This window comes from Lemur catta, chromosome 2 (assembly GCF_020740605.2).
Source record: "Lemur catta isolate mLemCat1 chromosome 2, mLemCat1.pri, whole genome shotgun sequence".
Lineage (NCBI taxonomy): Eukaryota > Metazoa > Chordata > Mammalia > Primates > Lemuridae > Lemur > Lemur catta.
In genome coordinates this window covers 90,549,979-90,566,369 of record NC_059129.1, presented here as the reverse complement: position 1 = coordinate 90,566,369, position 16,391 = coordinate 90,549,979, and the positions used below count along the sequence as shown (strand labels likewise).

At 31.9% G+C, this 16,391-nt stretch overlaps 1 pseudogene; it reads left to right on the top strand.

Moving 5' to 3' along the window:
- Window positions 1–2,978: 2,978 nt before the first annotated feature.
- On the top strand, window positions 2,979–3,815 carry LOC123632117 (annotated as a pseudogene).
- Window positions 3,816–16,391: the final 12,576 nt, after the last annotated feature.

Sequence of the window (16,391 nt, the reverse complement as noted above, 5' to 3'; positions counted from 1 at the left end):
ATTTTAAAAATTGGGATTCACAGTTTTAATGTTATCTTTACGTATAATATTGATCACTCTTAGGAGACATATTGAGCATTCATTCACTAAAAGTGAAATTTTGATATCTCAGCCAAATCTAGCTTACACTTGGGCTAATTTTTTTGTTATTGATTGTATTGCAGATAATCTTATCTATTATTGGTATCCTGATTAATTGCTTGCTGAGCTGATAGTTTCTTCTGTTGGCTTGCATTCTTTGCTTTGTCAACACTCAGGTATAACTGTTTACTCTTTTTCTGCTTACAGTTTAGTGTTCAAGAGGAAACAAGAGATTAGCCTTTTGTTTTGTATCACTTGGAAAGAAAAGTTCATTTTCTGGGAAGAAGTGAGTATAGAGTTACATATTGGAACTGGGTAGTTTCTAATTTCAAGTCTTAATGTTCCAAATGTTTTGAAAAAGTCTAAGAATAAGTATAAACATATGTAAGTACTACAAAGTATTTTCATATTTTAAAATAAATAAATTTGCCTTATTTGTATTTTTGTCACAGATGACAATAACTAATTTGAATATAACAGTCCTCTATCACAAATCAGTATAAAAATTCAACATGTGTACAACTCACAATGGACATAATTAACAAAATAACAGCCATATTAATCAGTTTTGTTTGGGTATGTTAATCATTAATTATATTATTTCATCATTATTTATTGAATAGTTAGTGCCTCTTAGCTACAAAGTCATGCACCAAGTGTGGGAGATGAATAAAACTTGGCATTCATCCTTAGACAGCTCAGATTCATGTGGTAAGTCTCAGGGTGGGGTTCAGAATGACTTGTCTCAGAATCCACTGGGTGTATTCATTAAAAATTCAGATTCCTAGACATTAGCTCAAACTTACAACGGGAATTTCCAGTGATGAGACATTAAAACATTTCTGATTTGAGATTCATTGTTCTAGTGGATCCAGAGTTAAAAATAATTAGGTTTAATCAGGTAACTGATGTTTCCTGTCCTCCAAAATTCAGCATTTATATTTTTTGACCCATTTATGCCATTTTATTTTTTCAAATTGAGCAAGTTGAAATAAAGCAAAAATTTCAAGAAACATGATTGCAATTTATTACAATACCTTAGCTTCCTTAGTGTTAAAATCTCTTCCAGAGAACAAAAAGCCCATTTATATAGGTATTATAATAATAGCAAGTATGCATTTAAGATATAGTGTGCACCAGAATCTGCACATATATTGCCTCATTTAATTCTCAACAACTCTATGAAGTAGAAATTATTACTTCAATTTATAGATGATGACACTAAGCCTTGGAAATTCAGTCAATGTTTGAATCTTGGTGTTTATTAACTCCAAAGCTTTTCTCTTCACTACTGAGCTGTATTATACTTTATACCTGGTCCCATGCACCGGTTAGATAGAAGAGATGCCTAAATATACCTTGAGCACTAGATAGCCATCTAGAATAAGTTTGCTGCTCTCAGCTACAGTGTATCAGTTACAAGATGAAGGAAGAATTTATTCACACCAAAATGACCCTAGAAAATCTAATAAAGAATGAACTTGAACAAATAAGTTGAAATGTTATTTTATCTAATTAATTATTGTGTATGGGAATGGCTTATTATTTGAAATACTTCACTGACCATTTTCTATTCATTCCTAAATGGTTTTATTTTAAAAAATGAAAACGATTTTGATCATTTAGTAAATTATTATTCCCTAAGAAAAATGGAAGTTCAAATGAATACAAATAATAATGAGGAATGCAATATGAATTATAATTCTAAACTCTAAGGATTTTACATAAAATTGTGTTAATTATAGAGGCTCTCCCATGTTCAGTGAAGTTGATTAGAATCACTTGTAGACATGAGAATGCTCACACAATCAAATGAAAGTAAGTGTGGTATTTTAATTATTCACACCTGCAAACATTTGAAGAAAAATACCCTGGAGATTTATTTTTCAAGTGTTAGAAATAAACGTACAACTTATGTTCAGCCTGAAATTTAAAAGAAGCTTTCAAAACTTCATTCTTTTATAAGGTGAGAAAACAGGTATTTCCTAATGATTTTATATAAAATATTTTCCAAATAGATCACTTTTCCCTGTTTCTTCTTCATCCCTTCCATTTGCCACTTTGTTATTAGTATTGTCTTTCTAAACTATGTGTTTTGTTTATGTGTTTGTTTTTTAAAAGCCAGTAGTATTATCCTATTTCTATAGAAATTTTCAAAATTTTCATTTTTGTTTCTTTTTAACCGATTCTTTTGGTATAGTATATTCAGTCATTCACAGTATGTGTAGTCATTTTAAATGAGTCCACACTCATTAAGAATCATTTTGTTTTAAGGAAAAGAAATCCATTTAAATAAGCTAGGAAGTTCTTGAGTGATACAGAATTGTCACAATATCCAAGGACAAAGGTACAGATAGGTCTCACGGGAGGACAGAACTATCACTTTTCCTTCACGAACCCCAGAAGCTGAGGCTGATTGGTTTCTCATTTCCACTACTCTACCCTTTTCTTCCTTCTCTCTTTCTACAGTCCAGATTTTCTCATTTCATTTATAGAAAATATTCTTCCTAGTTGTGGATATGTACTTCCCCATATTTAAATCTTACTGCTGAGACTCACTCTGTCCTAAATCCTAATTCTCAAGAGAAAAATTCAATAGGATCCATTTAAACTCCAGTGTTCACACTGGCCTACTCAACTGTGACTGGCTGGCAGGAAGTGGTATGGTCACCTCAAACTAACATAGGCGTCAGAACCAGAATGATACAAAGAACTGCAGGTAATAATCAACTCTCACAGAAGTTTGTGCAAGCCAGACATGACTCCCTCTTCCAATGCCAGATCCAAAATATATCATCTATAGGAGCATTTTTGAAACATCATGATCTCTCTGCTCCTCTTTGTTTGGCAGACAGGTGCATCTTCTCTTGCCCTGCCACCCATGTCCCTGAGACATGATGGTTGGGGTTAAAGTAAATGGATTTGGCTGTATTGGGCACCTGGTCACCAGGGCTGCCGATAACTCCAAAAAATTGCATATTATTGCAATCAATAACCCCTTTATTGACCTCAACTACATGGTCTACATGTTCCAGTATAATTCCAGCCATGGCAAGTGCAATTATACAAAGCTAACAATGGGACACTTGTCATCAATGTAAAGCCCATATTCATCTTCCAGATGTGATATCCTGCCAACATCAAATAGGGTGATGCTGGTACTGAATATGTTGTGGAGTGCACTGGAATCTTCATTACCTTGGAGAAGGCTGGAGCTCACTTAAAAGGTGGAGTCCAGATGTTATCATCTCTGCCCCTTGTGCTGATTTCCCCATGTTTGTGATGGGCATGAACCATGAGAACTGGGACAAGTCCCTCATGATTATTAGCAATGCCTCCTATACCATCAACTGTTTAGCCCTCAAGCCAAGATCATCCATGACAAATTTAGCATATTGGAGAGACTCATAACCACATTCCATGTCATTACTGGCACCTAGAAGACCATGGATAGCACCTCTGGGAAATTGTGGCTTGATGGCCATGGGGCTGCCCTGAACATCATCCCTGCATGTACTAGCACTGCTAAGGTTGTGTGTAAGATTATCCTTGAGCTGAATGGGAAACTCACTGGCATGGCATTTCAAGTTCCCATGCTCAACGTATTGGTCATAGATCGGACCTGCCATCTGGGGAAAGTTGGCAAACATGATGACAACAAGAAAGTGGTGAAGCAGGCAATGGAGGTCTCCACAAAGGGGACCCTTGACTACATTAAGGATCAGGCTTGGTGATATATGTGTAAATTTTGTTATGGCATGCGAAAGTACATAATTATGTGGAATTGGGAGGGAAAATACTAAAAATATTTTCCATAGTCTCCCAAATGTCTGGATCTGGAGAAATAATTATGATGACATGATGTTGAAAGTGGTTCAGAAAATGTGGAAGTGAAAAATCAAAAGAAGAACAGAGAGAAAATCAGATCATTAACTGCTTTCTCCCCTTAGCAATAAAAATGATTTGTGCTTTCTCTGTCACTGGGATTTTGGAGGTGGGCCTCTCTGCCACCTATTCTTATACAATGATTTCTTTTGAGTGGACCTGATAAGCTGCCTCCTAGCTTAAAACTAGAAATCCAGAGCTTCTTTATAAAGTGATTATAAAAGAAAAAAGGAATAATATTCTAATATTATATACTAAGCTACTTATTCAGAATTTAACTGGTGTGTAATTGCAGTGTTATGAAATATATATTCGATGCTTATAGAATTCTAGGGGTTTTGATAACTTTCTGTAAAATCAGTATGTTTATTTTGGGATTAGTTCAGTTTAGTAGAAACAGTGGACATTTTATAGCCTCTTTCAGTAGGAATTCAAATCATTTTTTTAGATAGCTTCAGGCTTTTTACTGGCTAACAAGCACTTATGTAGTTGGCTTATGAATAAAGAACAAGCAAGTCAGAGGACACCAGAAAAGGAAGAGGAGACCAGATGGGAAGAGGAAGAGGATACCAGACTGGATGAGGAAGAGGAGACCAGATCAGACCTGACCAGATGAGGAAGAGAAGGACCAGACCGGATGAGGAAAAATTCCAACAATTCCTAAACTGCCCCTACCTAGACATTGGATATTTGATTATTCTTTATTTCTAGGAAACTGGAGATTTTTGGGTATTGCTTGAATGAGAGCACATATACTTAAACTGAGAAGTGTTTAATTGTAACTATCTTTGGATTTCAGCTCTGCTAACTCGCTAGCTTTATGACCTTGGACAAATTACCTAACTCTGAGCTTCAATTTCTTCTTCTGAAATATTGAGAGAATTACTGTACCTATTTCTATCTAATGTTGGGAGGATTAAATCCTATAAATCAAGTAGTGTACTCAGCAAAATGCCTAGACATCAGAACTCAATAAGTGTTACTAATGTAATTATTATTTTATTTAAATAATTTGGTACAGGTTAGGAAAAGCAAATCTAGACTCAAAATTAGAAATAAAAGCAAATTTGATATGTGAACACTACTTTTCAAATCACATCTATTTGTTTTCTTTTTCTTTTTCTTCCTGCCCTCCTTTTTTCCTTTTCATCTTACAGTAGCTAGGAGTTTGTGTCTTTAAAATGAATGATTATTTTTGAGAGGAGAAAATGTTACAAAAAGTAACAATAGGTACCATTTATAGAGCCCTTATTTATGCTAGGCCCTGTTCTAAGCACCTTCCATGTGTTTAGTAAGTCAATCCTCATAACTCTTAACAGTTAGGTGTGATAATTATGTCCCCCTCAAAGCAGAGATAGGCTTTGCGCAAGTGGGTTAGCTAGTTTAGATCACAGAAGTGTAAAATGGCTCAAAGAGTCTTTGTATTTAGATATGATTTTGAGAAATAGCAAGTTAAAATTATGGTGTGTATAAAAAAGTATGTGTGTGGGGGGGGGGCAGGGGGTATTCATTATTATTAACACGAACATTCCAGTCTTCTTTTTTCTTCTCCTAGTCCTCTTTCTCTACTACTATTTGTGACTTGCTTACTATATTCCATGGATGGCACTAGACAGTTTTAATATGTTATCTCATTTGTAGTTTATGAGGAAATAATGTCAGAGTTGTCTCATTTACAGATGAGGAAACTGAAACTCAGAACTCTGAAACCTGCCTGTGCTCATTAAGAGACAGTGTCAGAATTCATACATCTGCCTCCTTGCATAGTCTGATATTACCGCTGGTGTGTCAGTGAAAAATGTGATAGAAATGTTTTCTGACCACTATTCTTCCATGACATGACACTGAAAGCAACTGTGAAATCCTATTGCCAATTGCATTCATTCATAGGAACCAATATAGCATAGTAAGGTGGTGGTCAAACTGGCAGCTATTATACTTATTTTTATAGATTCTGTGCTTAATAATTTTTAGATGCAAATTCTCTTATCAAAATCCACCACTAGAGAAGTAGATTTGTGTGTCTTATTCTATCTCTGTATAACGTTACCTGTTTCTGTCTCTGACTTTAACTTCCTTCTCTATTACACTAAATTCAAATACTGTTAAAGGGATATAGACTCTCAGAGGCTTATTATTTTCCTTTCTCCAGTGCCCTCAAGGGTGCTGCAGAACAACTCCTGCCACTCCATCATTACCAGCAGAGGCCACATATGACTGGAAGCCACTGCACTTCCAAATGCCACGGCCGACACGTACACACACACACACACACACACGCTCGCGTGCATACAGCGTGCATACACTTGTCATTTTTCTTTTTCAACTGGATATGATAACATAAAGAAACTTTACTTCTAAAAATGGCTTCAGACTTCACTTTTCTCAAATGAAATGAAAGAGGAAGTGTCTGCTAAAACGACTTCCTTGTTCTTTGAATTTTTCTCAGTCATTCCCACCTTGACCTAAATTCTATAATCCTTTACCACTTGAGTCATCTCTGCTGATATGCTGTCTGGTAGATAATTCTCTCAAATGTGTCAGAAATATCTAGTGTCCAGTGATTTGTTTCCTTTTTCTTGTCAAGAGAAAGAAAGACTTCTCTTACTAATACCAGATTTTGTAGCTCACATTGTGTAGTCTGAAGCTTTAATCAAATTTAGATTCTATGCTAGATTTTCTATTGTTTAGCTTAATGACTTTATATATTTTCAAATATACAGCCTTTTTTTTAAACAAGATTTCATAGTATCAGTAGACTTTCCATTATAAAATACTAAAAGGTGAGGTAATTTAATTTCCCCTTTCCTCCTCACCTGATTTACTTTCCTAAGTTTACACTGATATTATTTTGAACTTTTCTTATTTTAATATTTTAATTCTGTAAATGTAATTTAATTATATTAAATATAATCAAATATGCTTAAGCCACTTTATACTGATTTATAAATTTTAGAGAAAAACTATTAACTTTGTCTTATAAAAGTTATAAACTATGTGTAAAAAAAAATCACATTAATGTTCTTTCTCATATTGGGTTCCATATCCCATTTTTGTTTGGTGGCTGTCCTGTTTGTGGTCATTGTAGTTTTCTGGCCTAAATGTATTTTATGTTGCAGAAAGAATCTGTAATATGATATTTTGTTGCCTCTTTGGCCCAGTTGTTCATAGGTCAAGTTTTCATTTCAAAATTGCCTAGTCTCCTTTGTCATTCTCGACCTGCTCTATACAGCTGGAGAGAGCTGCAGAAATTATTTTGTACATATGTTCATTTTTCTTGGTCTCTTGGAGCTTGCGTGATCCCAGTGAAAACTTTAAGTGGTAGACAATTACAATTTTTTCTAATATTAAAAATATCAGTGAAATTGTTGCAACTCATTATAGCAAATCAGGAAATCCTTAACTAGAGAGACACCAATTAATGCTATGTTTTTGCCACATATATTTAAAAATTATCCATGACATGTTTATTTAAGCACACCACAAAATGGCAGTACTTTTTCCTTGTGACTCTTAATTTGAGGCATTAAAACAAAGTAACTAAATGATAGATTTATGAAATATTTTATTATTATTACCTCTCTAAATGTAGAATATATTGGGTTAGGAGAATTAGTTTCTGTTTTTGGAATTGTCACATAATGAATGCTCAGTAAATCTCAGTTGTAATTTTTATCATTACAGAAGTGATAATTGTGCTGCAATGCAAAATGTGATGATGGTAGACAACACACATAACTTTCAATTGTTTTTCTGTGGTAACTGAATTATATTTTAATATCTTTCTCTACCAACAGAATGGCAAAGAATCTTCCAAGTATTAAAGGATGAAAAATAAATTATTCACTTCACATAAATTAATTTTTTGAATGAATTAGCTGGATAATCAGCTCACTTTCTTTGCCTCAGAGACAGAAGGCTGCTCCAAGTGATGCATTAGTCCTATTTATCAAGTTCTTGCTTTCAAACCTTATAATTCTGCCATTTATACCTTTTAGAATTTTTGAAAGTGTCTGGCACGGGGAAATTGAGGTGGTGTAAATTAATAGAGACAAGAGGTAAGTGTATCAGTGGGAAAGTTATGGAAGTATTTCCTACTTATACCATTTGCAAGGAGTCTTTCATAGCTAGAGTTTTCACTGAAAGATGGGAGAGAACTGCAACTTACACAAGAGTTTTATATGTTACTATAACAAAAGAAAGACCCCTCACTCACTTCATCCTACTTGGTGGAACATATTTTATTTTAGGATGTTCAAGAGTGTACAATATAGACTTCAATGTGTTTCCCTACTATTTACTAGATACTGATAGATACAGTTTGGTTTCCTAAATTCAGTGTGAATTAACAAAGATTCTCTTTTTAACGTCTATTACACATTTAATACAGGCTGTTATGTTTGTATGATCTAATGAATATTTTCTGTGCTTTGTAAAATAGTGGGTGGGTCAGCAAATGCCTTTATGGTCAGCAAAGATCTACTGCTGTACTTATAAGCAAAAGTATAAAAGGAAAATGCAAATGATTACACTTAAATTCATATATTTCTCAGACTGGATGTACACAAAAGTAGTATATTCTTACATCTACATATTTGTCAGAATGTACATAACACGGTACTTTGAAGCAGAATTTAGAAAAGCTAAAATGCTTTAATAATTCTCAATATAAATTTCTCCTTTAAAATCAACAAAATGATTTATTTGAAAAGGAACTTCAAAAGCCTCTATTTGTATTAACTACAAGGATGTTGAATGTAGTATTCAAAAACCAGAAAATGATGAGAAAGTAGTCTAAGACTGAGTATTGCCAGGAGCTAAATTTTAAGGCTATAGAATGATAGATTTTTTTTAAGTAAGAAAAGTAGGCCAGGGAGAAGATGTAGAAAACATGAACAAGAAAAACAAAACTTAAATATCTGACATATTTGGGACAAGGTATTCTTGATGGATCATTGTCTTAGCTTGTTTCCCGACCCACACAGTGCCTAATATCAATCAGAGAGAAAGTCTTCTGACTGCAACCCCCACTTACGAGCATTTCTCCCCAGTGCTCTGTCCACGGAAAGGAAAGCTATGATTTATTCACTGGCAATTATTGGCTATTCTATCATTCTTTTCTCTGTTTAAAACATTTATTTGGTATTTCTACAAATACAAATTTAAAATTGCAAACAGGAATTGAATATACTGGTTTTGATATGGCTGTTTATTCCGTTATAGATGCATTCTACTGGCAAAAAAAAAAAAACAATGTTTTCATAGGAATTGAACATAAAAATAGAGATCTTTGTTAACGAATTCTGATGCAGACAGATAACTCATGATTCACTGTACACCTGATGCTAACTAAAGTTGTTGAAATAATGACATAATTACTGAACCAACAGAACATTTCCATGTTGAACATTTAGTTTTGCCCAGATAATTGGAAAAAATATCCCTACACATTGTGGGAATTTTGATGTTATGTGAATATAATCTACAATATAATATTAATTCTAACATTGCCAAGTTCAAAGCTGTGTGATATAAAAGGATTCAAATAAAAATAAAGAAATATCGGTAAATTATTACATGTTTCATCTAAATAAATACAAGCATACATATATTTACCAACACTCAGTTAAGAATTCTATATTTTAAATATTTATCTAAATGTTAAATATTAATTACTGAAATTGATACCAATCAAATTTCTATAAATTTTGTAAGAGAAAGAAAACGGAGTAAACAGCAGTCATTTAGAACTATTTTCATTAAAGTCTTTAATCATTTGTTAGTTATTTTAGACTACATTGACTCTATATCATTAGAAATGCTGTAAATGAAGTATATTATTTTACCTTTAAATACTTCCCTTCCTGTAGACAAGCTTTTATGTATCAATATTACCAGCAAAGAAAATCCTGAAGGATGAGTCTTCAGTTTCTTGTATCCTAGTTTCCCTTTAATTTCAATGTGAAAGACCAGAATTACTTCTATAATACGTGACCTGACAAGAAAAGAAAAAACATCTTCAATGATTTTATTTGTTATTCCATTTCCTATTGCATTAGATGCAACATAAAACCTTTTACACAAAACATCAAAAGTGCTTTATTTTGACGATTGAAATTTTAAAGAAATAAAGCACTCCCAGAATGAAAACTGATCACATTTCCACAAGGAGTCTCTGTTTATTTTATCTACCTGAAACATTTGCATCTTCAGAGTAAGTAGTTTTGCTAATCGGTTTACATCTCCAAGCAGGCTGTAGTTCCTTAAATATTTATACATTCTTAATGTACATCATGCTGGTTTTATTAATTTTAACCCCAAAGCCTCTTCTACCAATTACTACTTAATGACTATATTGCTTTTCCTCTTGATCGCCTTTGTTCTTTGCTACAATATTAAAAAAAAAAAAAGAAAGAGGGGCATGAGTTTTAAAATAAAACAGCTAAATAAAATGCCACTTGGAATGAGTCACTATGCAGGACCTCACTCCTCTGACTCACCTGTCTATTGCAGGCAAACTTTCCTCTTTTGGTTTTGCTTTGTTTTTTCTTAACCCAAAGCCATAGGCTTTCTTTTTAGCCTAAGAAAACAAAATAATAAAAAATATATATATTTTCGTTTGATGGCGTTGATTTTAGGCTTGATGTAGCTTGATAAAAGCACATCAAAGTCATTGAATCATCCTGTATCTTTGAACCGATCAGCAAAAGAAAACATACTTCTTAGGAGCTTAGTAAGATCTCTCAGCCAAAAATAATTTAAAATATTACCCTGATGAAACTCATTTAGTATTTTATTTTACAAAATATGTTTGTGAAAGAGATTTGTTTCAAGTGCTAAGTTATTTTTTTATTTCCAATATCTGTCTAGAATGTAGACTATTTCAGAATGTGAAATTAGACTTGTGAAATAAAACAATTAACAAATATATATGATTGGAATATTCTCCATTTCAAAACTTTAACTTTGGAATAGTATCTTTAACTATAATGACTATATTTATTTGCCTAAATAATTACAAAGAAATATTTTTCACTGCAAATATAAATCTCTTTGTATATCTACTCATGAGGATAAAATACTATATATGCTACAATATTTTAGACATTGGGAATTGAAATAGTTCTGATTTCCAAAGAATACATAACAAGTTAAAATTATATTTGACTCATATTTTGTATATTTACATATATATTTCAGTACTTTTTTCAATTTTAATCTCTCCACAGCTATCATTTATCTATTTATTACCTATGTATTGTGATATATGATATATGTATGTGTATATGTAAGTGTGGCAATGGAGGAACAGTCTGAAGCAGGAAGAGAAACAAATAGTTTTGTACTATTTCAGGAAAAGAAAAACTGGATTTATTATTCATTCTTGCTAGGTGTCACTGGTTGGTATTAGTTAACAATACTGTGAGATAATTTAGTTGCTTTCCAAATGATTTACACTCATTGTTCTTCCTATTTATTATCTTAGTCCCTTACAACTGTTCTACCTTTTGATGGTGGTCTTATTTAACAAGTAGGCAGCAAAATATAAAGTAAAGAAAAATATTTTTAATTAATTATATATAAGAGATCTACACAAGGCTTTGCAGTCAGTCTTGAAACTTTTATCAATAGAATACTTATTTAAGTATTTATTTTACATTGTGGTTTTCAGTGATGAAAAGCAAAATCATTGCATGTTGCCACTAACACCCATTAGTTTCTAACACAAGAAATATTTTTAAACAGCATTTAAAATGTAAGCCCTATGTAAATATTCATAGTTTCTATTTTTCACATAATACATGCTAAAAATATTTGATGCTTATATGAATAAATCAATAAGTAAATTCCATAATATAAATTTTCAATTCATGCTGATCAATTAACCACTGGCACAAATCTCATGATTTTTACGTGAGTAAACATATTGCTAATATTTTTCTCTTTCTAGTCATCTTGCAAGGATGTGTACAATACATTTTTCTTATAGTTAAGTTTTACACCTCCAAGGAAAACTCACTAATCCAATCCCAGCTCATTCAGCTTTCTTGTGTGACAAGGCATTCAGGACACTTCCTAGTCTGGCCCAAACTACTTTTTAACTTTTTCTTCCACTGGTCCCTGGTATGAACCCTCTGCATTCTTGAGAGAATAATTGCTAGCTCTCCCTCAAACATAGCTAATTTACTCTAAACTTTGCATCTTTGTTACGGTTGAAGCCATTATCCTCTTGCTTCTAATCCAAGTCACATTCATTCTTTAAGCTTCAGATCAAACCCTACCACTCCCAGGAAGCTTTCCCAACCACTGTGGGTTCTTACTTTCCTCAGAATTGAGGAATTATGTTATGACTCAACTATTCCTTTGTTTGGAGTTGTGATGATGCCTGTTTCTCTTGTGTCTCCAAGTAGTGAAACAAATACTACATTTTTGCAGAACACCCAGTACAGTATTTGTATAGAGACACTCAATATGTTTCAGCGAGTAAAATAAGTAAATCTGCTCTGCTGGATAATTAGCTCACAATCATCACATCTTTATTTACTGGAAAAGAGTAAGTGGCTATCATGTAGAAATTACATTGATACTATAAAAATTTGATCCTGTTTATTGAAATGGAGCTATATTTCCCCATTGTACCAGGTCCAAATTAATCCATCATGTGTGAAAATGCTATATTATACCCACACCAAGCCACATGCTGCTATGTTAGTGTAAGATTCAAAACTAAAATAAAACACAAAAAATTTCCTTTTGCTAAAATGTAAAATGCAATCTCTTTTTTCAGTTTTTACTTTTTGTTTTTTAAATCAGGTATCATTGATACAACAAATGCTCTTCTCATCTGCATTTTGGTACAAAAAATAAGGATTACATTGTAAAAAAATTTAAATGTGTCTTATTTTGAAAACTGAACTGACAATTTTTTAATAAGGATTTGAAGAGATCAATCATCTATTTTTATATTCTTGAGTTCAGCTGTACACAGAGGACCTCATTGCTTGAACTTTCCTTCTCTTTATACATAGACATTTTTATAAAATATTCATAAGAAATTGTTGACTATAGAACTATGGCAATTCTCTTGAGTGATCCTGGGAGTTTTTCAGTCAATGAGCTTCATGCGGCTCTGGCAGCATGAGCTATGCTTCATAAATCAGACTAAAACCATTTTATGCTGCTTTTAAAATTACTGCTATCAACAAAACCCATGAGCCTGAATTACTTAATCTATGCAGATGTTGTTAACTGCATTAATTATTTAATTCTGACAATAAAACAGCAGTTCCATTTGCATTAATACAGAACATTCATACGGCTAATTTTTGAAAGGATATTTAACCAGAGGACCACTAGATGGGAGTAGACAACTTTTTAAGCTAAGTACAGCACAGTGTGAAAATGGTAGTTGCTAAACTTAGATATAAGGTAATTCTAGGTTACTGTATTACATTTCTAACCAAAGCTCACAAAATACCTTTTGTTAACTAGAGTAGGTTACATTAGGATTGAATTGCTTTCCTCAAGAACTAAATTGATTTGTGGGAACTTTCTTCTTCATTGCTAGCATAGTCATCTCTAAGATTTCATGATGAATCAACTATATAGAAACTTTCTTCTGTTTGTTGACATGAAACCAATCTATTTACCAGTTAAATAACAACTAGTTCAAGGAACTCAGTTGTCCTTTTGAAGTCTGAATGTATTTTTAACAATAATCATATTAAAAATTCACAAAAGGAATTTCATAAGTTATTATCTTTAGACTGCTAGTTAATTGATTACTTCATGTACATTTGTTGAATATTAAGCTTCCCCAATCAGACATGTGCATAAAGCCAGACACATGCATAAAGCAAAATCATTTTTTTTAAAACCAGGACATAGTGAGCCATGGCAGGTCAATGAAATTATAATTGGTTCTAATTAGCACTCTTCAAGCTGTTAATTTTTTTTTTTTTTTTTTTTTTTGTTAACCAGCATCTAAATTACACAGGAAGAAAGGTAAAAACTGTCTTAGGAAATAGCAAAGATGACCAAAATGCATAGCTCTTTCAGTTTGAATGAACATCTACTTTAGATTCTTTTTTTGTTTTTTTTTTTGGAGGTGGGGTGATCCCTGAAATAAAGGTTCATTTTAGGTTGCAATATTTTTCTCAAGAAAAAGCATGTCATTGTAATAACCGTGCTCTTTTTGTTATTATTGTTATCATTTATAGCTACCACAGGAAGGGAGTGAGGTCATTAACTTGAGGCAAATGTCACAATTTCTGAAAAAGCTTCAAGCTTCCTTATTTTGCTTTGTTTTAAGAATCGCTGGAAATCTCTGATTCTAGCTCCAGTTGTCTTCAGTGGGGCCTGACACACATGTGAGATGAACAAGAAACTGATTATGTTCTTTGTGCAATGCAAGTCGACAAAAAAATTTTCAGATATCCGTATCTCTTGCATATGTCAAATATAAAAAAATCTCTTTCAAATGCACGGTCATACTGTATAATAAATTGAAATCTCTATGATTTTCTTTGTGTGCCGAGGTTCACTTCTGTTTTTAAAATCTGAATTTTTCAATGTCAAAACTTTGCAAAATGTCTGAATAGGTATGACAATTGGAGCTGTTCTTTCAGGTTTAATTTCTCTATGATGCCAATAACGTTATTTAGCAACCACTTTTGATTCAGGCTTTATTTTTATAATAACATTTTACTTTATTTCTAAGTGTTTCATACAGAGTTCATTACAAATTTAGTTTCTAATAATGTCTTCTTTCTTTAAGACATTATTCATAAATTTAATCTCTTATTCTAGGTTTCTTCCATTTGATCCCTTAAAGCACATTTTTCCTTTTTCAATTTCATCTCACAGTTATCATTTTGCTAAGTTTATATTAAATCTGAAAAATTATTTGCATAAATGTTAAATTTTATTCCAATGTTAATACTTTTGCTCAGATTAAATATTATACATTTTAATCTAAGAAAAAAGCCAAAGAAAAACGTAAAAACTAGATTTTTTTGGCAATTGTGGAATCTGAAATAATACCTACAGTAACTGTTAAATATATCTCTTACCCTATTAACTTGCAATAATATATCTGTCAAATGATAAGCAAGGCAAAATAGTTCTTGTAATATAAGAAATGCAATTGTAAAAGAAAGTCTAAACAGATTTAAATATCTCTGGTATTTTATTTAAGAAAGTTGAATTACATGGCAACATTTTTAACAGTACAATTATCATTATGTATTTTTAAAATAAACATTTTTATTCATACACAAGATATAAAAATGCCTATTAAATCTGCTTATAATATCAAATACATCCCATTGATAACCTCTAATTTTGTATGGCTTGAGAGCTTTAAAAGGTTGATACATTTATTTGAGAAAAAACAAATATAACATCATGGAAAAAGTTGAAAAGAAAATGTCAATTTAAAAACAAATCTGATTTGATTATCTTGTTTAAACAACCCCATTGACATATTAGCTATAGAAGGTACTTCACTTATGACTTACATACCTCAATAATAGAATTATAAAGTGTAAGATTGCTATAAAAAGGTGATTGCTACTTCTTAGATCTTTTTCCCACTAAAATGCAAACAATTATTTTTCTTATGAAGTTACAGTGGTATAACTTTTCCAATATTAACATTTTTGATTAACACTTTAAAGTACTAAATTATTTAAACGTTAGTAAGAATTGAATTTTACATTTTCCTAATACATTTGAAAAATTTTAATGAAAGAAATTTTGTCAAAGGTCTGTATAAATGGACATGATGAACTATATTGTGAATTACAATTGATTTTATCATCATGCGTAGGATCTTAAATGGTGCTAAAATTTTCATCTGTTTATAGTAGCTTGTTTTGGGTACATATTCAGCATTCTGTTAACATATTTTTCAATTAACTGATTTTTATCATTATGTCTTAGTTGCAAATATCAATGAGATAAATATATACATTTTAACATAACTGTTTATTTAGAGAGTATATATTTTAATTTTTATAAAATCTTTCACCTTTTTGCATTTATATAAAAATTGAAATGTCTTAATAAGAAACCCTCAATCTCTATCTATGTTTTCTAATTCATTGCCAATCATGAAATCTGCAGAAAATACCAAATTGACCTTGTTGGGGACAATTGAGTCAGGACTCAAAGGAATTGATTCTGGTTTTTGTTGTCTGCAAAATTTTCTCTTTGAAAAAAAATGTGCTAATCCTGGAGAGATAAAGTCATCTTCATTTTAAATAGGTAAAATGCAAATGAAGCCAAGTGACATGAGTATGTGCCAAAAAAAAAAAAAGAAAAAAGGTAAAATAAAACTAAGTATGAAAGTTTGCTAAATTTTTGCTTATATTTTACTTATATTTTGTTTTCTTGACTGAAACATAAATGTGTTATTACCCAGG